Consider the following 24,682-nt stretch of genomic DNA (forward strand, 5'->3'; position numbering starts at 1 on the left):
GTTGATTAATTGAAAAAAAACCAATCAAAGAAAAAGAATGTAGGGTGCATCATTCTACACCGTAGAAGGAATGCAATTTGACACCACTTAAACTGCCATGACTCCATCTTATGGAATCCTAGGAGTTGTAATTTTGCAAAGGTCTTTAGTCTTCTTTGCTGAAGAGTACTGGTTTCTCACTAAAATACAACTCCCAGGATGCATTAGGATTGAGATATGGCAGTTAAAACAATGTCAAACTGCATTCATTCTATAGTAGATGCATCCATATATATATGCAGAGATACACATAAAGTATCCTTGATCCAAAATGCTTAGGACCAGAATTGTTTTCGATTTTGATTTTTTTTCCTAGTTAGGTAAGGTAAAGGTTTTCCCCTGACATTACGTCTAGTCATGTCCAACTCTGGGGGTTGGTACTCATCTCCATTTCTTATGCTGAAGAGTCGGCATTGTCCGTAGACATGTGGCTGGCATGACTGCATAGAGTGCCGTTACCTTCCCGCTGGAGCGGTACCTATTGATCTACTCACATTTACATGTTTTTGAATTGCTAACTTGGCAGAAGCCGGATTCGAACTGCAACTTCAGAAGCTCAACGGTACTTATATTGTAATATATGTAAATCAACTGATTTCTTCTTTAAAACCCATATTAATCTGGTATTTTAGGCTAATTTAGCAACAGCAATCATATATTCTTCCATCTTCTGTGCTACCAACTATTTCCAGATTTCAGCAAACAGCATTTTTGCTGCTGTTGTCATATACTGAAGAAATAGACCATACTTGCTATCCAATTCTTTGTTCATAATGCTCAAAATATTTTTGGTACCATTGAAAGAGTTATCTTTAAATTTGTAAAATTAGCACATGAATCTTAGACCAATAGCTTTTCACTTTCTTACATGGCCACCACATATGAAAAAGGAGCCCTTCCTATCCTGACAACCCTCACATTGATTTAAAGGAACTTTAAACGGTTTTGATAATTAATTTGACAAAAAATGTTTAGGTGGAAACTGAAATTTCTGATCTGGAGAAGAAATAAAGTCAAATATTTCAGACTACAAAAGAGGGAGTCAACCCCATTGCTCTGAACAATATCTCAATTAGAACTGTGACAAAACAACAGAATACGAGTAGCAATGGGAAGTTACGTCTGAAAGTAAACACCCACGATAGTTGGAAAGTGTTTATGACTTCATATAAATAATAATTAAATCACTTTTATTTTTTCTTCATTTGACTTGTATTTAATTTTCATATAGAATTATTCAGAATAATGCAGGGACAGGATATAGAGAAAGAACCACTCTGCTCCTGAAGCAGCTACACTGGCTGCCGGTTTGTTTCCAGGCACAATTCAAGGTACTGGTTTTGGCCTGTAAAGCCCTAAACGCTTCAGGGCCCAGCCTACATCTCCTCTCCTCAGCCCATTCATGCCCTGAGATCATCAGGAGAGGCCCTTCTCTCAGTCCCACCACCATCACAAGTGTGCTTGGTGGGAACGAGAGAGAAGGCCTTCTCGGTGGTGGCCTCGTGGCTCTGGAACTCCCTCCCTAGAAAGGTGCAATCAGCCCCTTCTTTGCTGGCCTTTTGATCTCAAATTAAGACCTTCTTTTGGAGCCAGACCTTCCCAGATGAATTATAATAGGTAACTACCAATCAGCAGCGGGTAATATCTACCTTTTAAATGCTACAGTGTTCCCTCACTACTTCGCGGTTCACTTTTCGCGGATTCGCTGTTTCGCGTTTTTTCAATAAACTCTAAAAGACTATTATAAATCATAAAAATTACAATTTACAGCCTAAGGAAGGGAGGAAGGAGAAGCCGAAGGAGCCCAAGCGGCAACAGGAAGAGAAGGATGCGATTTATCAACATACGATTGGTTGATAAAGAATTAAAATAGTATATAACTACTAAAATAATGTATAAATATTAAAATAAATATAGGATCCCTACTTTACAGATTTTCACTTATTGCGGGTGGTCCTGGAACCTGGTAATGTGACATGGCCTAATGAAAATAGAATCTTTTTATGATCTTGGATAACCTGTTTTAGGAATAATCTCAGTGGTCTGAGAATGGGAAATTTTTAATGGAATATGTTGTAATTTATTAATTTATTGTTTATGATTCAGGTAATTGGGTATTGGTGTTGGTTATTTTATTGTCTTGCTGAATGTGCATTTTATGTAAATTCTGTTTTTTAATCCACAGTACACCGATTTGAGTCCCACCCATGGGAGAAAAGTGGGATAAAAATAAAATATAATAATAATAATCATCATCATCATACATTAATTTATTGTTTACGATTTAGGTAATTGGGTATTGGTGTTAGTTATTTTATTATAATTATTATGATTATTTTTTTATTATTATCATCAAAATGATTATATATTATTATTATTATTATTATTATTATTATTATTATTATATATAACGCACTGATTTTAGCAAGACTCTGTATGTGCATGTGGTTTCTAAGTTTTTCTCCAGCCATGTTATATATAGATTAAACAGATTCCAATTCAAATAAACCAGCAAAAGCTAAAGAAATTCCAAAGCTCAAGGCCAGGAAAGCTTAACCAATCCCTTCACAAGCCCCATATGCTAATGGAAGACCTCCAACTGTCTTTAACACATAAGGGACAGAAAGAAAAGAAATACAGTGAGTTATGATTAAGTATGATTAAGAGAACCTTCTGGAGGAAAGAAAGAGACTGAATTCCTGAATTGTACTCAGAAACTAATGTTCTAGTCTCCAAAGAACGGGCAGAATGTGTTCCTGGTCACAAGCTGTGCCAAGCAGATAGCTGGATTTTGCTCCAAAACACAAAATGTTCTCTCCAAAATGTGCGCAGCTAGAATAACCGGCTATCAAAATGGTTTTTGTAACAGTGTTCCCAGTGTCGATTCCAGAGGGGTGGGGGACACTTTATTGCACAGCAGTGGATTAATCTATTTTATATGAGAAACCCTGGAGATTGACAGAAGAAAATATGAATGCATATGAAGGAAATAAAATACCAGCCAGTACCTTAAGATAAATATTCAAATTTCTCTTCAAATGGGCGACAACACAGCTAGAGTACCAAAGTAATTCCATTTTGGAAGAATCACATAATAGAGCTAGAAGAGAACACATGTGCCATCCAGTCCAACCCCCTGCCATTGAGGAATAGCACAATCAAAGCACCCCTGACAGATGGCTATCCAGCCTCTGTTGAAAAGCCTCTAATCAAGGAGCTTCCACCACACCCTGGGGCAGAGAGTTCCACTGCTGAACAGCTCTCAGAAGAAAGATACTTTCTTTCATTACTATACTTGCACACTATATGACAAACAAACTGTTATAGTATATTCTCTCTTTCATAATTCAGCACACTGTTCTACCATTACACACACGTGTGTGTGCGTGTGTGTGTGTGTGTGTGTGTGTGTGTATATATATATATATATATATATATATATATACACACAGTAGAGTCTCGCTTATCCAACGTAAGCGGGCCAGCAGAATGTTGGATAAGTGAATATGTTGGATAATAAGGAGAGATTATGGAAAAGCCTATTAAACATCAAATTAGGTTATGATTTGACAAATTAAGCACCAAAACATCATGTTATACAACAAATTTGACAGAAAAGTAGTTCATTACACATTAATGCTATGTAGTAATTACTGTATTTACAAATTTAGCACCAAAATATCATGATATATTGAAAACATTGACTACAAAAATGTGTTGGATAATCCAGAACGTTGGATAAATGAGTGTTGGATAAGTGAGACTCTACTGTATATTCTGTTTCTCTTTGCCAGGACAAGTCCACACCTGAATGTTTACTCCAGTTATTACTACACCCTTAAATTTAGAGGTGGGTGTTAAGTGTGAGAATATTTTTTTAAGCGGCCCCACACTTGAAGCAGGCTTTAACTTGACTATTTTTCTGCAGATCCCTCAACTTACCTCCTTTTTGATACTGCAGTCTGTTTCAAAGGATAACAAAAAAGTGAATTCCTCTTTGGAAGTTTTTTAAGGGTCTGCACACATGTGTATATTTTTAACTTAGGCTAGAACTCAACAGAATGTAATTGCTAGACGGGAAACAGCTGCATTCTTGGGGTGGTGGGCAGGTAACCCAGAAGGCAACAGCTACAAGAAAGGCTTGTGTGCCTTTAAGAGATATACAGATAATGCCACTAGGTACTGTTTTGGCCTGAACTTTACTTCCATAATGAGATAGACCACAATTACCTATGTATGTAGAAGTCAAACATAACAAAGAATCTTGTGAGCTGTGAAAGCTAGTGTATATTCTGTGGGGGAGGCAATGTTTACTTGTCCTAATACAGGTATCAGCCATGTGTATTTTGGATCTTAAACTCAATAGGAGACATCATAGATTGGCAAATGAAATCCTCACTTGAAAACAATTACAGCAACCCCAAAGCATTGCTTTACAACATTCACAGCAGACTATAAAGAGCCATAAAAGGTGGCATTTTCAAAAATCTTTCTTAATTGGGTTAATTGAAGATTGATATAGTATGGGTGCGTGTATATGCTCCTATGCTCAAAAACCCATCTGCATCTGCCCTGCAGGGTATAAGGAAGGCATGGGGCTCTTTTGCAGCTGGCAAAATCTCTGCAAAGCTATGGAAGGCCTGAGCCACAAAAGTTTATATCTTCCAAAACTTATGCAAAAAGAAGAAGAAAGAAACCGTGGCTGCCAACCAGTACCTTTAGATGAATATTCAGATCTTTTCCTCCTTCCTTTCTCCATTTTTTCCTCCTTCCTTCCTGGGTTAAGCCCTTGTGCCGACTGAACTGCTAACCTGAAGATTGGAGGGTTCAAATCCACGAGACAGGGTGAGTTCCCATCTGTCATCCCTAGCTTCCCATGTGGAGACATGACAGAAGCCTCCCAACAAATAGCAACACATCCAGGCCTCCCCTGGGCAACGTCTCGGTAGACAACCGATTCTCTCACACCAAATGCAACTTCTATTCACTTCTGACACAATAAAAAAGAGCATTAGTTGGGCAACTGGTAGGTTAACCCATTTCCTTATCTCAAATAGTGTCCATAAGGAGGTGTGATCTATTTTTACCTATAATTTGACTCAACAGTCTTATTTCATTGTGTCTTCCACTTTGCAGGTGGAAATGTGTACACACAACAGGTAATAAGAGTACAAGCAGTCCCTCGAGTTACAAACATTCCAAATCCAAAACATTTATGAGCTCAAGTATTTTGGATAAAGAATACTCAACCATCAGCTGGCCTCACAAACAATCCCAAGTACTCCTAATTCTGTGACAAAATGCAAAAGACAAAGAATAAAAACAAACCACTTGATCCAACTACCTAACCACTGAGTCTCATTGACTTCTACAAAGTGGTAGCTGATATATATATAACCTCTGGGTTTAGTTATATAGAATGTCAGTTGAAAAACTGTATGAACTGTTTACCCGCCCTTCAACCTATTAAGATTGCAGTTCTTCTTATCAGGTCAAGTCCAAGACCCCAATGTCAGTGACACAGTGTAGTGGCTGGTCAGATACAAAAGAAGATACCTAGTTCAGTATGATCTTGTAAATTTGGTTTTACTAATATTAATCTATTCACTAGTGATTACATATTTAAATGTAAGTTAACCCTACATAGATATACTTAGGGAATTCCCCAAATCCTGCAGCCATCATGCTCAGTGGCCATGCCAGTTGGGGGATTCAGGAAGAAGTTTCCAAAACTGTAACTTCTCCAAGCTTTGCATAAATAATATGAGTATCAGTTATTCTGCAAGGCATCTTATAAAATCTTGTTAAAACAGTAATAAAATTGAGTTAAAATCTGGAGAAAATGAATGTCATCAACTGAGCTTTAACAGTTAATAGTGGAGGATTATTTAAAGACTAGGTAAATAGATATTGAAGAATCAATGTTATAATAATAATGTATTCGGAGTTACACATTTCATCTTACATTTTTATGTAAGGTGTGCAAGTTGTCATTCCTGCAAAGCAACACACTAAGTTACAAACAAAACTACAAACTTCGTTTAAAATTTCTCTTGTGATTTTGTGACACTTCACTATTACTGCAATCTTTAGTTCTGGCAACTGTGTACTATACTGTATACACTTCTGGGGGAGGGAGGAGGCAAAAAAACCAGTGTACACATTTTTGATACACACAAGGGAGAGTGTGCATGCACATGACAAAAATGTGTGCACATGTCTGCATGCATACACACTGTATCTCCTTTATTTAGTCCTATTTTCATTTACTTTTAATCCAATTTGGAGGGAGAAAGATGGGACAAAAATCCAAAACATCCAGTAATTTTAATAAATAACAAATGAAACAAATATCATCATAGGAACAATCTCTGCTGCCATTCTGGTTTTACAAAGTCAGGAAAATTCCTGAAGAATTTAACTGCTCAAGAACATAGATTTCACCACCAGCTAGCATATATTAGGATTCCTACTGAGAAATACTCGCAGAACCTCCTCCCTCTAGGCCAGTGGTTCTCAACCTGGGGTCCCCAGATGTTTTTGGCCTTCAACTCCCAGAAAGCTGGTAAACTGGCTGGAATTTCTGGGAGTTGTAGGCCAAAAACATTTGGGGATCCCAGGTTAAGAACCACTACTCTAGGCAGCCATGATCAAATAGGCCCTTCTCTTTAGAGAAGAATTCACTAATCTCCAGGAGCCAACATGCCGCTACCTCAAATATAGCATAAACTATAATGAAAGATGTTTAATATAACTTCACAACCACACAATGAGATAAATATTAAAGTGTATATCCATATAATATTTATTTACATCATTTCTATCCCTTCTTTCTCACCCAAGGGGACTCAAGGAGGCTTGAGTCCCTTCTAATATTGAACAGATATAATTACTTGACAAGAATGGGGAACCTCTGAACTTGAGGCAAAATCCAATGTGCTCTAGTGGTATCCAGAAGAACAAACTTCCTTTCTCATGATGCCACTGTCCAAGCCTGTAACCAAGAGGATGGTTTAGGGGTTCAAGCCCCCCTCCCCGAAATTGTTCAGGTTAAAAAAAAAACAGGTTTACTCACAAATTTTAACTGGTTAACCACATACCCATGCCAAGTATAGAAGCTAAACTAAAAGTTACTCCAGAAGTGCAAGCATGGACTAAGCCAAATTTTGATTATTCACATTATCATTACCTAAAGTAAAGGTGGTCATCAGAAGCTTGGTGCATTATTTGTGCGATGGAAAAATGCAATAGAACTCACCAAAAAAACTGAGTATGATCAGAACAACTTGTGCTTGGCTGAAAACTGCTTGCTAATTTACAGTGGAAAATGCATTGATGTAACCTGTCATCATGACAAAGGAAATAAGAAGAAAGTAGAACAAAACAGAAAGCAGCTTCTGACAATTGTGGAAACTATTGTCCTTTGTGACCGACAACAACTGGTTTAAAGAGGGAGCAATGATTCAGGACTTATTAGCTCTGCATAATGATAGTCATTTCAGGGTCTTGTTGAGATTTCATGTCAGATCAGAAGACACTAGCCTGAAAAGTCTTTTTTTTGGGGGGGGGGGATTTCAACCCCTCCCATTTTTTTCTGACTACAGGCCTGTTGCTGTCTGACGGGTTCTCACTTTCTGTACTCCTCCCATATCAAAGATTTAAATTCTTCTCTCAAAGTTAAGCTACAAGAAGTAGGAGCTTTTAGTTAAAATATGGTTCCAGCTTTTTGCCTTTGGCACAGTTTATCCTGTTTCAAGGTTGCAAGTGCCCAGGACAATACAATTTTAGTTCAAGTAATAAATAATAGGGAAAAGAAAAGTTCAGGGAGAAAACTGAAATTCAGGAAACTAGAAAGAAGAGAAAGGTAGAATGCTAAAGTTAGTGGAGTTGTTGCTTTGCAGCAAAGATATGGTCTTGAATATGCTTATCTACAGCCAGCTATACGGGCTTCATTTTCTCAGCATTTTCCTTTTAAGGCAAGCCACATCCCCTGCCTATGCTTCTGCTGCTATCATTTTCAATCAGTGACCTTCTGAAGGGTAAAGGAGCTCAGCCTCCAATTCCCTCTCTTCATGATCAACAAGAGATAGTCCAGGTTCTGCCAGTGTCCTTTAATTCTGACTAGTGTTCGACCTGATCTCACATCTTTCCCTTCTTCATCTGAAGAGACCTCTTCCAAGTAGGGTGGACTGTGGTAGGAGAAACACAATGGTGAAACAAAAGCATGATTTCTAAATCCTCAACAATACCAACAGAGGCCTAAATACCTTGAAAGCACTAGATTCCTTCTGATCTCTGAATCTAAGCAAGGTCAATCCTGGATAGCTGTGAGACTGACATGGAATATCAGGCCCTGGGGGCTGCGGCTCAGAAGAAAGCAATGGCAACTGAGTATTCCTTGTCTATGAAATTCATGGACTTGTCATAAATAGACATATATAGACTTGGAGACATGGGCACTCACACACAAAAATGTTGCCAAGTAGGACTTTGAACAGGTTCTCGAGTAAAGATGAGATGGGCAAATTGTGGCCTGAAGGCTAAATGATATCCCCAAGCCCTTTATTGCAGACCTTAATGTACTGTGGAATTTTTATTTCTCTAAGCAAGAGAGTTTTGCAATTTCTAATTGAAATTAAGCAGCAAACCATTAAATACATAACAGCCAATTTGGAAAGAAACTAAATGCATTACAGTGAGCAGGACAGTCAATATCGTCGATGATTTCCTTTTAGTCCAATATCAGTAACTAGTATCATGGACAATACTACATTAGAGTAATTTAAGTACAGTAGAGTCTCACTTATCCAACACTCGATTATCCAACGTTCTGGATTATCCAACACATTTTTGTAGTCAATGTTTTCAATACATCGTGATATTTTGGTGCTAAATTCATAAATACAGCAATTACAACAATTACTGCATATTGAACTACTTTTTCTGCCAAATTTGTTGTATAACATGATGTTTTGGTGCTTAATTTGTAAAATCATATCCTAATTTGATGTGTAATAGGCTTTTCCTTAATCTCTCCTTATTATCCAACATATTCACTTATCCAACGTTCTGCTGGCCCGTTTACGTTGGATAAGCGAGACTCTACTGTATATTTAAAATTCATTTCTACGTTAATATAAATGTAACTATAATTTATGAAGCATGAATACAGATTATTATTTCCCAATAAATACGGATTTTTAAAAAACTTAATCAAATGTAATGGATTTCCACTAATTTTCATCTGTTTTACATATGAGGAGTTTGTTTTTATGTCTTTTAAATTTTTGAATTCCTCAAATACATCTCCAAAACCAAAACAAAATGGTGGCACTTGAACATTATGAGAAGTGCCCTCAGCCTCCTTGTAGTTCTCCACCTTGTGTTGCATTGTGTTTCAGAAGAATCTGAAAGCCCTTTTCTATATATGCTCTCAGTTGATTCATTGTTTCATACAGAATGGAGGGGCTAACCAGATCCAAACTAACGAGAGAGAATGCCTAACTGAGATTATGTGGATTGCTCAGGTTAACTCCACATTCCAAAGACTGACAAGGTATCAGCAGGCCTGACAGCCATGTCAACAGGAAATCTCTTGGTACGGTCTGGAACTAGCTGGGTCTCCCAGTAGACCATTACAGCTGGTCTTGTGCCTATGAAGAGCAAAAGCTAACCTAATCATGAGGGAATTCTTAAAATTCCCCTTCCTGCACATGCACACATATACAGCTTTTAAAAAGTGACTATGGGTTCTTCTACACTGACTGCTTGGATCAGTTTGGAACTAGATTGGCAGAAACCAGTTTCACTGAGTCGATGATTAGACAGAAATTTCTGGAACAAGTTTGAGGTCAAGGTGATTATATTGACCATGGAACATTGACCGGTTCCAGAATCAGTAGTATTCACACCTTGACAAGACAATGGAGAATGTCCCCCTCCATCTCCTCCAGTCCCCACAATTTCCCAGTAAAATCTGCTCCTGAGTTTTGAAGGCATACAAGTAACAAACAAGAAGGGGAAGTGACAGTTAGTAGTGGAAGTGAGTTGCCCTCCCTACTATCTACCTGTGACCTTGATGGAGCAGCCCCCACTTTATGGATTTTACAAAGCACCTCAGCATGGTGGATGTGTCTGCAATGCGCTTCACGTTCTGCAGAGCCAATTTCACCATGCAATGAGGTTTACATTTTGGTTTTGCATCTCAATCTTTCCCTTGATTTTGCTTGATGTGGTTTAAAGACCTTAACTGGTGACGCAGTACACTTTGGTAGCATGCATTTTCTAGACAATTGTCAGTGCAAATGAGCCCTATGATACCAATAAGATGATTTGAAACAGGTAGATAATGGTGCCTGTAAAGTTCTCTAAGAGATGCTCAAATCCTCCAAACTCAAATCCCTAATCCCATTTCGACGGGTTCAATTAAAGAGACTGTAGTGCACAAATGGAAGCATTTAATGTCCCTTGGACCCCACAATCTACTATCATAACGCAGGTCAAGTCAGCTCTCTTGTTCAGGTTTGAAGACAATGGTTTGAATATCAATCAGTAACACTAGGTATGCTGACAGGATAAGAGTCCATAGCCTCCATGATCCCCCCAAATCATCCTTAACTCATTAATACACACATCCACCAGATTTCTTCAGAGTTGAGGAGAAAGTTCCTGGGCCAGCAAAGTCCCTGGAGATTTTGTCTTAGAAAGAAACCTTTCCAAACTTTGACCCTGCCGGAGGGGGGGGCGGGGGGAGGGGGGGAGGAAAAAAGAAACACTACAGAATAGAAAATATAGTTTTTTAAAAAGCAAATGTATCAGCTGCTTTAAAAACATACCAATACCAAATTAATAACCAAAACACTTAAGCTGCAATCTTAAGCACATTTGTTTCCAAATAAATACTGCTGAAATCCACAGCAGATTTCTCTCAGAGTAATGTCCCTGAGTAATGAGCCTCCAGTAGCACAGTGGATTAAACCGCTGAGCTGTTGAACTTGCTGACCGAAAGGTCAGTGATTTGAATACGGGGAGCGGAGTGAGCTCCTGCTGTTAGCTCCAGCTTCTGCCACCTAGCAGTTCGAAAACATGCAAGTGTGAATAGATCAATCGGTACTGCTCTGGTGGGAAGGTAACAACACTCCATGTAGTCATGCCAGCCACCTAACCTTGGAGGTGTCTATGCTCTTTGGCTTAGAAATGGAGATGAGCACCAACCTCCACAGTCGGACACGACTAGACCTAATGTCAGGAGTTTTCCAAAGGAGCATTTATGGATCCAACCCATGCTTGCTTACTTGAAAGCATGTTCCAATGTATTGGTTGAGATTTCTGCCTTAAATCTCTCTTTCTATTTCCTGTATCTGAAAATGCCAGTTAAAAAGATGCACTAACAATCCATATAAGAACCAGGTCTCTAGAAGCATTCACAACCATTTTTTTCCTGGAAATGCTGCTGAAGTGAATGAAACTAAGTGTGAATAATTAGGTGTTTGAAAAAGAACTCCCTAGTTTTAATTATAAATGCATTAAAACTAGGGAGTTCTTTTTCAAACACTCTGTATATAAATAGCTTTTAAAACTAGAAACTGAAGACAAACCTATAAAAGTATATGTAATAATTTTGGCCCAAATGTTGGGCATGATATGTATGTATGCAATTCAAAAACATAAAATTTACCTTGTGTAGTAATTTTAAAAAAACCTGTACGACATAATGTACAAGGGGTATAACCCCAATCAAAATGTCAAAAATATCCTAAAATATTGCAAAGTAATACTGCATATATCAAAATAAGGACGGGTTTGTAAGAAGATGGGAAGTTACTCGTCTAAGATTTTGCATGATAATTTACAAAATTACGTAAACATAGATTTTGTAATATTACAATATTTACAATATTACAATGTTTTTGTGGGGTATTATTAATGAAGAATTGGGCAGTCAATATGGGCCACTTCTTCAATACAAGACAACAGCAAAAATGTTGTCTCCTCAACTTGAGTACCAAAATCAATGGAAGCTCAAGTTCCATTACATGTTGTGTGGCATAGTAAAATGATGTCCCTTATATAAAATAGCATCATCAAGGTTTATTTTAGGGAATTTTTAAACAGTATCTTCAAAGTGTGGTTGGCTGAATCTGTACGTGCACAATTGGCAGTTATGGAGAGCCAGCTGTATTTTAGAAATTTTCACGAGCAATTCCTCAGCATTTGCAACCACAAAACCACCTTCACCATTATATCCGATTAAGCAAAATTCTGAGTTTGTTTGCTACAGCAAACATACTCTTTTCCCAGGGGCCGCCAGTGGCGCAGTGGGCTAAAGCCTTGTGACTTGAAGGTTGGGTTGCTGACCTGAAAGTTGCCAAGTTTGAATCCAACCCGGAGAGAGTGCGGATGAGCTCCCTCTATCAGCTCCAGCTCACCATGTGGGGACATGAGAGAAGCCTCTCATAAGGATGTTAAAAACATCAAAACATCCGGGCAACGTCCTTGCAGACTGCCAATTCTCTCACACCAGAAGCAACTTGCAGTTTCTCAAGTCGCTCCTGACATGAAAAAAAACCCCTTTTCCCATGCATACGTGGGAAATACATGGCATACAAACTGCACTTCCGGGGGGAAACAATACAGTGTATTTACTGTTATAGTGAAGAACTACCCCTCTATGAGGAAAAAATACAGTTGTCCTTTCACATTTGGGATTTTGAGGATTTGATTACGGCATTCCTCAAACACAGTCAATTTCCTCTGGTCATGCTGGAGGGCCTGGGGATTTCTATAGATAACACTTCTCCAGGAATATCTAGATCCTCAAGTACAATTCTTTGGTCAGCCATAGCAACATGCAGGTGAACAGGTGAAAAAATACCCACCTCTGCATCTGTGATTTTTCACTTTCATGAGAGTCCTGTGACACTAACCCCAGCAAATGAAGAGGGCTGACTGTACTTTCAATATTAAAGAAGGTGGGAGATGGAGTTTTTACATCTTCATGTATATTTCCATGATTAGTGATGGAGGAGGAGACTTAAGCTAAACTAGGAATGGCTGGGCACCAAAGTGTACTGTGGGCTTCAGCCCATCAGTGTGCAGCCCAACTTGCATATGCTGAATATGCATATGCTCCTTTGGGTTTCTGTGCATTTTCCGGGCTGTATTGCCATGTTCCAGAAGCATTCTTTCCTGACGTTTCACCTGCATCTATTTATTTATTTACTTCATTTATATACCGCTTTTCTCCCCACAACGGGGACTCAAAGCGGTTTCCAACATAATTATGGCAAAATTAAATGCCTTACATACAAAGACGTAACAAAATAATAGTAACATACAATAATTGATTAAATCATAAAAACAACGACATCATTTAACATCAAAACGTTGAATTAAAAACTTATCAATATAACATTAAAATCACACAATCCAGCAAACATGGTCCAGGCCATTCCAAATGTCATATCTATTGCACATAATCATTGATCATTCACAGTATTGCTTACTGCCCAAAGGCTTGGTCCCATAACCAGGTTTTTTTTTCTAAAGACCAAGAGGGAGCGGACTGATCTCATTTTGTTGGGGAGCGAGTTCCATAGCTGAGGAGCCACCACTGAGAAGGCCCTGCCTCTCGTCCCCCACCAGTTGTGCTTGCGAAGGGGGCGGGAACGAGAGCAGGGCCTCCCCAGACTATCTTAATCTCTGAGATGGTTCATAGAGGGAGATATGTTCAGACAGGTAAGCTGGGTGGGAACCGTTTAGGGCTTTATAAGCTAAAGCCAGCACTTTGAATCTATGGCAGGCATCATCAGAGGTAATAAGGTATGTTGGAAACTAGTCAAGTGGGGTTTATATATTTGTGAACCCTGAACATTCCACAAATATATAAACCTCACTTGATTAGTTTCCAACATGCTTCATTACCTCTGGGGATGCCTGACATAGATGTACGCAAAACGTCAGGAAAGAATGCTTCCTTGGACATACAGACTGGAAAACTCACAGCAACCCAGTGATTCTGGCCATGAAAGCCTTTGACAACACAGAGGCTCCTTTATTTTCCCCACGGTACAATTATTGTATGCCTCCAACTGCGTATATGTGTGTGTCTGTACACACACAAACATCCAACTTACAAATGACTCCTAGTTAAGAACTCTTAGTTAAACAACAGGAAGTGAGAGAAATCTATCCCTGGGAAGGGAAATTCACCCCTGAGAGTGTTATCATGGGGAAAAGCTGTCTCTACTGAAGCTTTCTAACCAATCCTTGTTTCCACAACAAGCCAAATTATCCAAAAATCCAATTATCACAGAGACAGAAAGCGAGGTGAAATTTTCTGAACTGGGACACAGATAGCAAAACAAACACTACAGGGATGTTAATCATTCCCCATGCTATCCAAAGCAAACACACACACATATATTTATGTGTGTATTTATATTTGGCTGGAGTTACACTTAAAAACGAACTTAAGAACAAACCTACAGAATCTGTCTTGTTCGCAACTTACATGTGTATAAATAAGTACAGACACACACACACAAAGGTGGGTCAAAAAGTAATGCCTCCATTGCTCTAACTTTAATTTCTTTCACAGCTACTGGACTCTCTATGCATGACCAGGTAGAGGTAACCTTACTCTACTGATACAGTCTTTTCTTTGTCAGATTAGCTGATTAGAACCATGAATCTGAAGCTTAAAAAAAGAGTTGTCATTGAATTTCTGGCCAAAAAAAAAAAAGGTTGTGCACCTAAAGAAATCCATAATTGTTTGAAGAATGTTTATGGGGACGCCCCTTCTAACTTTTACCCGTTTGGACCTCTGAAAGACAACCTACGGGTTTGAGATTCAGTGACTTGAATGGGGTGAAAACAGCTTTAAAATCATGGGTCTTGAAGCAAAACCCTGAAATTTTCCAACATGTTTTTGATGCCTGGGTTAAACTCATACTGCTCTTTATAACATAGGAGGCAAAATGTTTTGACCCATCCTCCTGCATATATAGATATACAGAGAGAGGTTCTGGCCTTGATGGAAGCCAAGTTACTAACTGCATTATTATTATTATTATTATTATTATTATTATTATTATTATTATTATTATTATTAGGGTGGGCTAGAGCAACCTATTCTTCATCTCTATGTTCTGTGTTTCTCTTATTCAGCCCTCTTTGCATTTGCTGAATAGGGCCTTCTATATTTTCCCCATGGTAAATGTAGCGAATGCATCCAACAACTCCGCAGTAGTTTATGTTGTGTGGATATATTATGTGTATGCGGTCTGCGTGCGTCAGGGAATCATGGAATTGGAAAAGACCCCAAGGGCCCTCCAATCCAACCCCAATCAATCAAAGCACCCTCGAAAGATGCCCATTCAGCCTCTGCTAAAAACCTCCAGAATCGGAGACTGAGGCCCCTTCCACATAGATGAACAAAATCTCACATTATCTGTTTTGAAGTGGGATATATGGCAGTGTGGGCTCAGGGCCCTTCCATACAGCCCTGTATCTCAGAATATCAAGACAAAAAATCACAAAATATCTGCTTTGAACTGGATTATCCGAGTGCACACTCAGATAATGTGGGATTTTTTGCCTTGATATTCTGGGATATAGGGCTGTGTGGAAGGGCCCTCCGATAACCCAATTCAAAAGCAGATAGAGTCTCACTTATCCAACATTTGCTTATCCAACGTTCTGGATTATCTAACACAGTCGGCCTTTTCGTAGTCAATGTTTTTGTAGTCAATCTTTTCAATACATTGCTGCTAAATTCGTAAATACAGTAATTACTACATAACATTGCTGTGTATTGAACTGCTTGTTATAAAACATGATGTTTTGGTGCTTAATTTGTAAAAATCATAACTTAATTTGATGTTTAATAGGCTTTTCCTTAATCCCTCCTTATTATCCAACATATTCACTTATCCAACGTTCTGCCGGCCCGTTTATGTTAGAAAAGCCTTAAAAACATGGCTATGTGCCCAGGCTTTTAACGAATAAATGACAAAGACGACCCAGACTGTTATATGGATAAAGTAGGAAGATATTGGACAAACGGATTTTAAGCATATGTTTTATGTTTTATATTTTATACTGTATTTAATTGGTTGTAATACATTTTTATATGTTGTTGTTTTTAATGATGTGTCGGCATCGAATTGTTGCCAATTGTACGCCGCCCTGCGTCCCTTCAGGTGAGAAGGGCGGGATAGAAATACAGTAGAGTCTCACTTATCCAACATTCGCTTATCCAACGTTCTGGATTATCGAACACATTTTTGTAGTCAATGTTTTCAATATATTGTGATATTTTGGTGCTAAATTCGTAAATACAGTAATTACTGCCTATTGAACTACTTTTTCTGTCAAATTTGTTGTATAACATGATGTTTTGGTGCTTAATTTGTAAAATCATAACCTAATTTGATGTTTAATAGTCTTCTCCTTAATCTCTCCTTATTATCCAACATTCTGCCGGCCCGTTTAGCTTGGATAAGTGAGACTCTACTGCACTGGAAATAAATAAATAAATGAATAAATACAAAATAAGTGAGTACTGTATTGTGGGTTATTCTGCCTTGATATTCAGGGTGACAGGGCTGTGTGGAAGGGCCGAAGTGTGCGATTTGGTTCCAGTCTTTCCGGCAGCCAAGTTCCTAACTTGCTCCAGTCCGGGGCCACTCTCTCGGCTGCCTTTTCCCCTCCTGTTCTGCCCAAAGCCATCCAGGCAGAGGGGCGTAACGCCGATCAGCAGGGCCTGTCCTTGTCAGAAGCCCTCCCAGGTCCCGGCCTCGAGCGAAAGAGACCCCCACCTCCTCCTCCTCCGACACGGAAAACTTTAACGCAAGACACGGAGAAAGAGACCCAACGCTCCCCGGCTCTTGGCTGCTTTTCCTTCCCTTTCCTTGCCTTCCCGCTGCCAGGATCCGAGGGTCTGCAGCAGCAGCAGAAGAAGCAAGATCGCGAAGTGAACCTGACACCCGCCTGCGTCGGCGGAAGGAGGAGAGGGGGAAACCAAGGCTAAGCGCAGCCAAGGGCCAAGCAGCTCCCGCCCGCCTCGCTCCCTCCTTCAGCCTCTCTCTCGGGGAGACGGACCCGGCGACGCAGGAGCCTCAAAGCCAAGCTGCGACCTCCGTGCCCCGTGCCCCGTGCCCTGCTTTCTGCCCCTCGCACTCCCCAGGCCTCGCGGCTTTCTTACCAGCGAAGGAGGAGGCGATTCAAGGGGCGCCTTCCTCTTCCTCCTCCTCCTCCCACGGAAACTCTCCGCAAGCGATCCCCGCTCGGTGGGTCCCTACCTCTCGCTCTGTCTCTCTCTCTCTCTCTCGGGTTCTGGAGAAGGAGGGGCGGGGACGGGGGCGGACCAGGAGGAGGAGGAGGAGGGAAGGACAGCCAAGCCGCCTCCTCCTCCTACTCCTCCTTCCTCCTCTCCCCTAACGCCTCCTCCTCTGGGTTGCTGTGAGTTTTATAACCATATTCCGGAAGCATTCTCTCCTGACGTTTCGCCCACATCTACGGCAGGCATCCTCAGAGGTTGTGAGGTCTGTTGGAAACTAGGCCAGTGGCGTTTATATATCTGTGGAAGGTCTCTTTCTCCCACCTTTCTCCCACTTGTCTACTTGAGACAAGTGTATATGTTGCAATGGCCACCGTGATTAGCATTGCATAGCCTGGCTGTTTCCTACCTGGGGGATAATCCTTTGTTGGGAGGTGTTCGCTGGCCCTGATTGCTTCCCGTCTGGAATTCTCCTGTTTTTGAGTGGTGTTCATTATTTACGGGGACCCTGGTGGCACAGTGTGTTAAAGCGCTGAGCTGCAGAACTTAGAATCATAGAATAGTAGAGTTGGAAGAGACTTCATGGGTCATCCAGACCAACCCCCTGCCAAGAAGCAGGAAATTGCATTCAAAGCACCCCCGACAGATGGCCATCCAGCCTCTGCTTAAAAGCCTCCAAAGAAGGAGCCTCCACCACAGTCCGGGGCAGAGAGTTCCACTGCCGAACAGCCCTCACAGTGAGGAAGTTTTTCCTGATGTTCAGGTGGAATCTCCTTTCCTGAAGTTTAAAGCCATTGTTCCGCATCCTAGTCTGCAGGGCAGCAGAAAACAAGCTTGCTCCCTCCTCCCTATGACTTCCCTATTTGTACATGGCTATCATGTCTCCTCTCAGCCTTCTCTTCTGCAGGCTAAACATGCCCAGTTCTTTAAGCCGCTCCTCATAGAGCTTGTTCTCCAGACCTTTGATCATTTTAGTTGCCCTCCAAAAGGTCCCAGGTTCAAATCCCGGGAACAGAATGAGCGCCCACTGTTAGCCCCAGTTCCTGCCAACCTAGCAGTTCAAAAACATGCAAATGTGAGTAGATCAATAGGTACCACCCCGGTGGGAAGATAACGGCGCTCCATGCAGTCATGCCGGCCACATGACCTGGAGATGTCTATGGACAACGCTGGCTCTTTGGCTTAGAAATGGAGATGAGCACCAACCCCCAGAGTCGGTCACAACTGGACTTAACGTCAGGGGAAACCTTTACCTTACCTTTATCATTATTTACTGTCCTGATTTCAGAGTCTTTGTTTTAATACTGGTAGCCAGATTTTGTCATTTTCATGGTTTCCTCCTTTCTGTTGAAATTGTCCACATGTTTGCGGATTACAATGGCTTCTCTGTGTAATCCAGCATTTTTTTTAATTCTCAGATAATACACTGTTTCCAGGTTGGTTCATCAGGTGCTCTGCTATAGCTGACTTCTCTGATTTAGTTCGCAGTGCCTTTCATGTTCCTTGATTCGTGTCTGGGCAATGCTGGTTTGGTGGCCCCTATGTGGACTTGTCCACAGCTTCATGGTACAGTAGAGTCTCACTTATCCGAGCTAAACTGGCCGGCAGAAGCTTGGATAAGCAAATATCTTTGATAATAAGGAGGGATTAAGGAAAAGCCTATTAAACATCAAATTAGGTTATGATTTTACAAATTAAGCACCAAAACATCATGTTATACAACACATTTGACAGAAAACGTAGTTCAATACACAGTAATGTTATGTTGTAATTACTGTATTTACGAATTTAGCACCAAAATATCATGATATATTGAAAACATTGACTACAAAAATGGCTTGGATAATCCGGACGCTTGGATAAGCGAGGCTTGGATAAGTGAGACTCTACTGTATATGGTAGACTCCTGCAGAGGTGAGAAGATCCCTCTGGTCCTTTGCTGAATGAAGCATTTGTTGGATTTTCTTAGTAGATATGTAGATAATTTGTAGGTTGTGTTTCTATTTGTATTGATGTAATACTGTTTCGGATTTGTCCCAGTGTAAGCCGCCCCGAGTCCTTCGGGTGATGGAGCAGGGTATGCATAAAGTTTTATTATTGTTATTATTATTAATATTATTATTTCTTCATTAACTTCCCTATGCAGTCAGTGGTTCCCTTGATATATAGTAAGACCACTTTTTATCTGGGCGGATCTTTGTCTTTACTTTCGTGGCTTGTTCTTGACCTTACAGCTCTTCTGATGTCTGAGGTGGAGTATCCATTGGCCTGTAGAGACCAGTTTCTCCGACCTTGAACATTTCACAGATTTATAAAACCCACTTGCCTAGTTTCTAGTACACAGCCTCTGAGGATGCCTGCCATAGATGTGGGCAAAACATCAGGAGAGAATGCTTTTGGAACATGGCCATACAGCCTGGAAAACTCATAGCAACCCAGTGATTCCGGCCATGGAAGTCTTTGACAACACAGTAATAAATTTAATTTAATTCTTCTCTCTTCTCACAGCATGAGACAGGGCACAACGCAGTGAAAATGTATCACCATAAAATACATATCATAAAATGCGTACTGCAAGGATTTCAATACAATACAAATATATTAAAATACAAATAGAATGGAATTTTAAAATTCACTGTTTAAAACCGACAGGGTAGGCCTGCCAGTAATGGCCAAAGTATCACAGTTTCAGTTTAGTCACCTTGGCTTCTATAGGGAGCCCAGACTTGATTTGCTCTAGATTCCATTTCTTTGTCCATTTTTTTTTTTATGTCAGGACGACTTGAGAAACTGCAAGTCGCTTCTGGTGTGAGATAGTTGGCCGTTTGCAAGGACGTTGCCCAAGGGATGCCCAGATATTTTTTTTGATGTTTTTACCAACCTTGTGGGAGGCTTCTCTCATGTCCCTGCATGGAGCTGGAGCTGATATAGGGAGCTCATCTGCGCTCTCCCCAGTTTGGATTCGAACTGGCAACCTTCAGGTCAGCAACCCAACATTATTTATTATTTTATTTACAGTATTGATATTCCACCCTTCTCACTCAGGGTGGATCACAATGTACATATACATGGTAAACATTCAATGCCATTAGACATACAACATACAGACAGAGACAAAGACACAGAGGCAATTTAACATTTTCCAGCTTCTGGCTTCAACCTTCAAGTCAGCAGTCCTGCCAGCACAAGGGTTTAACCCACTGCGCCACTGGAGGCGCCTTTAGCAGTCCATGATCTTGGTAGAAGTCTTCTCCAGAAACACATTTTGACATTTCAAAGTTTACAACGAAGCCCTCAGGACCCCCCCCCCCCCCAGTCTCTTGGTTAAAATTGTTGGATGGAAGGAGGACAACATTGGGCTATCAAGACTATCAAGCCTCTTTTTTCTCTCTCTTTTCTTTGAGGTATTATTTTTTATCAAAGTGATCAAGCAGCAAAAAATAGAGAAAGGTTAAATCATTAAGGTTAAATTTTCCCAGGAAATAGAAAGTCTTCATTAAGAGGGAATCTAGGGCACTTTTACCCAAACATGCGGCTTGTAAAAATGGTCATAGATGTGGGGATGTGTGAATAGTGCTGAGAAAAGTAATACGAAAAGTAATATGCTCTGTTCCTGCAAGTGCATCTTCACCAGGCATGGGCAAACTTGGGCCCTCCAGATGTTTTGCACTTCAACTCCCACCATTCCTGGCCTCAGATCCTTTCCTTTTCCCCCTCAGCCGCTTAAGCGGCTGAGGGGGAAAAGGAAAGGACCTGAGGCCAGGAATGGTGGGAGTTGAAGTCCAAAACACCTGGAGGGCCCAAGTTTGCTCATGCCTCATCTACACTCTAGAGTTTAACCTATATCAATGCTGTAGTTGCAATTTTCAGGGTCTTTAGACTTCTGTTCCAAAGAGTGCTGGTGCCTTATCAAACTACAACTTCCACAATTCCATAGCATTGGGACATGCCAGTTAAGGTGTTGTCATGCTGCATTGCTTCTGCAGTATAAATGCACCTTGGTCTGCCCTGATCTTGGGTGACATTTTCTGCCAGGCATCAGGATTACTTGATCCGACCTTGTACTCTGGATTCTCCTATCGCTCCCAAGCTCCATCCAGATATTTCTCATGGCGAGAAGAAGATCCCGTGATGTTGAATTTGAGGTTGTCAACACACACAAAAGCCTTGAGAGAAGAGGCTTTGTTTGCATTGGCTCCCCTCTCCCCCTAGAAAGCCAGGCGATTGGGTAGATTGGTTGCTAGGCTAGCCAATCCTACCCAGCGCCCGTTTGCTCAAGTCCAGCTCACTCAGGGGGGCTGCTCTGACAAATGAAAGCCCCTGATGTGTCAACGTGAACTGTGGCTTGTTCTTTTTATTCCCTACCTTCAAGTCTTTTCAGGCTTATGGCAACCCTGAGGCTTTTCTGGAGCTTGCATCTACACTGTGGAATTAATGCAGCTTGACATCACTTTAACTGCCATGGGTCAATGCTATGATATCCTGGGAGCTTGGTGAGGCAGGAGCATGTTTTGGAAAAGAATCTTAAAGGCCTTGTAAATCCACAACTCTCCTTATTCCATAACAATGAGCCATTAATTAAAGTAGTGCCAAACTGCATTAATGCAACAGTGTAGATGCACCTCCAGTATCCTAGTTCACCCACTGTACTAGAGAAAGAGGTATAGGGAGAATTCACCATGATTTATAGGAGTTGTAGGAACTGGGATGTATAGTTCATCTGCAATCTAAGAACACTCTGAACCCCACCAACGATAGATCTGGAACTAACTTGGCACACAGACCCAACATGGCCAACTTTGCATACTGGAGGGGTTTGGGGATGATTGATCTTGACATCCAGGAGTTATAGTTCACCTGTATTCAGAGAACATTGAACCCATCTGATGACGGCTCTGGACCAAACTTGGCACACAAATTCAACATGACCAACTGGGAATACTGGTGGACTTTGGGGGTGATTGACCTTTAACTCTGGGAGTTATAGTTCACCTGTATTCCGTGAGCCCTCTGAATCCCACCAATGACGGATCTGGACCAAACTTGGCACACAGACCAAACACTGCCAACTTTGCATACTGGTGGACTTTGGGGATGATTGACTTTAAAATCTGCAGGTTACAGTTCACCAGAGAGCCCTAAACCCAGAGATCCAGAGAGCCCTAAACCCAGCCAACATCTCTGGAATAAACTCAGCACACTGACCCAACATGGCTCAATGTGTATACAGGCGGGGTTTGGGGGTGATTGCCCTGGGAATCTGGGAGTTATAGTTCACCCTTATCCAGAAAGCACTGAACCCAGCCAATGACAGATCTGCACCAAACTTGGCACACAGACCCAACATGGCCAACTATGCATATAGGTGGGGTTTTGGGGGGGGGGGGAGGGTGATTGACCTTGGCACATGGGAGTTGTAGTTCACCCTTATTCAGAGACCACTGAACCCAGCCAACAAATGCCCTTTTCAAATAACCTGGGCATCGCCGGATCCCCATGTTAGTTGAAAATAAAACAAGCCTTTCTCACTCTTTCACCCCACCCCACCCAACCCCACCCCACCCCAAAAAGCAGCTATTAATAGTCTTGTTTTGTGGAGCTAAGCTCGAACCCTATTTGAGTTCAGTATTGTCTTTTTCTCACTCTATGGAGAAAGTGGCTTGTTGTGAACTACAATGCTGGGAGTCTGGAAGGTGTCATCCCAAAAGTGGGATTGTGTAAAAGGTGGGGCCCCTAATTTAAAAAAGGGACTTGCCAAACTTCTGGGATTAAAGAGAAGTGAAGTAAGGGAGGGAGGAAACAAAGTCAAATGAATGGGATGGAGGAGGAAGACTGGGAAAAAGGAGGAGAAGGAGAGAAGGAGGAAAAGGAGAAGAAGAAGCGGAGGAGAAAGGAAATGAAAAGAAGAAGATTGGCAACTCCACTGGCTACCAATTTGCTTCCCAGCACAGTGCCTTGGACCACAAGGAGATCAAACCAATTCATACTCCAGGAAATAGTGCCCAACTGCTCTCTGAAAGGAAGGATATTAAAGGCAAAGGTTAAATACTTTGGCCACATCATGAGAAGACAGGAAAACTTAGAGAAGAGAATAATGCTGGGGAAAATGGAAGGAAAAAGGAAGAGGGGCCAACCAAGGGCAAGATGGATGGATGTTATCCTTGAAGTGACTGGCTTGACCTTGAAGGAGATGGGGGTGGCATGGGCTGATCCATGAGGTCATGAAGAGTCGGAAGCAAATTAACAAATAAACAACAATTCAAAGTGCTGGCTTTAGGCTATAAAGCCCTGAATGGTTCTGGCCCAGCTTACTTGTCCAAATGCATCTCCCCCTATGAACCAGGACTGACATTAAGATCTTCTGGGGAGGCCCTGCTGTCAGTTCCACCTCTTTTGCAGGTGCAGCTGGTGGGATGAGAGACAGGACCTTTTCAGTGGTGGCCCCTCGACTGTGGAACTCCCTTCCTAGTGGTGTGAGATTAGTCTCCTCTCTCCTGGCATTCAGAAAATAAGTAAAATCCTGGCTTTGGAACCAGGCGTTTGTAAACTATGCAATAGATAGCTGCGAATTAATCTGACTGTAACTGAAATGGCTCATGGATTACTGACTATGTGGTTGTTTTAACTACAGTTTTAAATCCTGTTTAGTTGTATTTATATGTTATTGTTTTATGTTTAAAGATTTATTGTTTAATGTATTTATAATCTGTAGTGTTTATGTTTTGATGTGGCATCGAATTGTCCCAAGCTTTTAGTCCCCCTTGGAGTGTAATAGAGTGGTATAGAAATACGGTAAATACAAAATAAATAAATAAATAAATAAAGAGAAGGTGGTGGTGGTGGAGGAGGAGGAGGAGGAGGAAAGGGAGAAGAGGAGGAGAAGGGGGGGGAAAGGAAGAGAAGGAGAAGGAAAAGGAGAAGAGGAGGAAGAGAAGGAGGAAGAAAAGAAGGAGGAGAAGGAAAAGGAGAGAAGAGAAGGAAACCCTTAGTAGTTGAACAGGAGGAGGGAGCAAAGGCTCTCTTAGGAGGTGGGCGAGGGACATTTGGCCAGCCAGACCACCCACACCTCAAAGCCTTGTCCTTCAAAAGGGGAAAGGCTGTAGCCTTGGGGATTGAGATATCAAGGGCTTAACCAGCAGTGATACCGTGCCTTGTTTCTCTCCTTGGGGGCTGATGGCTACACAAGGAGCCCTTTCTTGGGACACAGATATGTCTTTACTAGCCCTTTCAAGCTGGGATGTGTGTGTGTGTGCGATTGAGAGAGAGAGAAAAGAGAAACAAGTTAAAAGACTCAGATAACTTCCACCAAAAATTCAGGTGCCATAGAAAAAGGACAGCTAAATAGGAATTCATAGATTTCTG

The 24,682-nt window shown here is 41.0% G+C and overlaps 1 protein-coding gene across 5 annotated transcripts in view; it reads right to left on the bottom strand.

Moving 5' to 3' along the window:
- Window positions 1-17,384, bottom strand: part of greb1l (GREB1 like retinoic acid receptor coactivator) — a 200,191-nt gene extending 182,807 nt beyond the window's left edge. For 3 of the 5 annotated variants that reach the window (XM_008108646.3, XM_008108645.3, XM_008108643.3), the window contains exon 1: window positions 17,246-17,384. The gene's annotated coding sequence lies outside the window, so the exon portion shown is untranslated. The remainder of the gene's footprint in view (window positions 1-17,245) is intronic. The other 2 variants (XM_062980457.1, XM_062980456.1) reach the window with 1 other exon arrangement.
- Between the last annotated feature and the right edge of the window lie 7,298 nt (window positions 17,385-24,682).

Source organism: Anolis carolinensis, chromosome 4, assembly GCF_035594765.1.
Source record: "Anolis carolinensis isolate JA03-04 chromosome 4, rAnoCar3.1.pri, whole genome shotgun sequence".
In the NCBI taxonomy this organism is placed as follows: domain Eukaryota; kingdom Metazoa; phylum Chordata; class Lepidosauria; order Squamata; family Dactyloidae; genus Anolis; species Anolis carolinensis.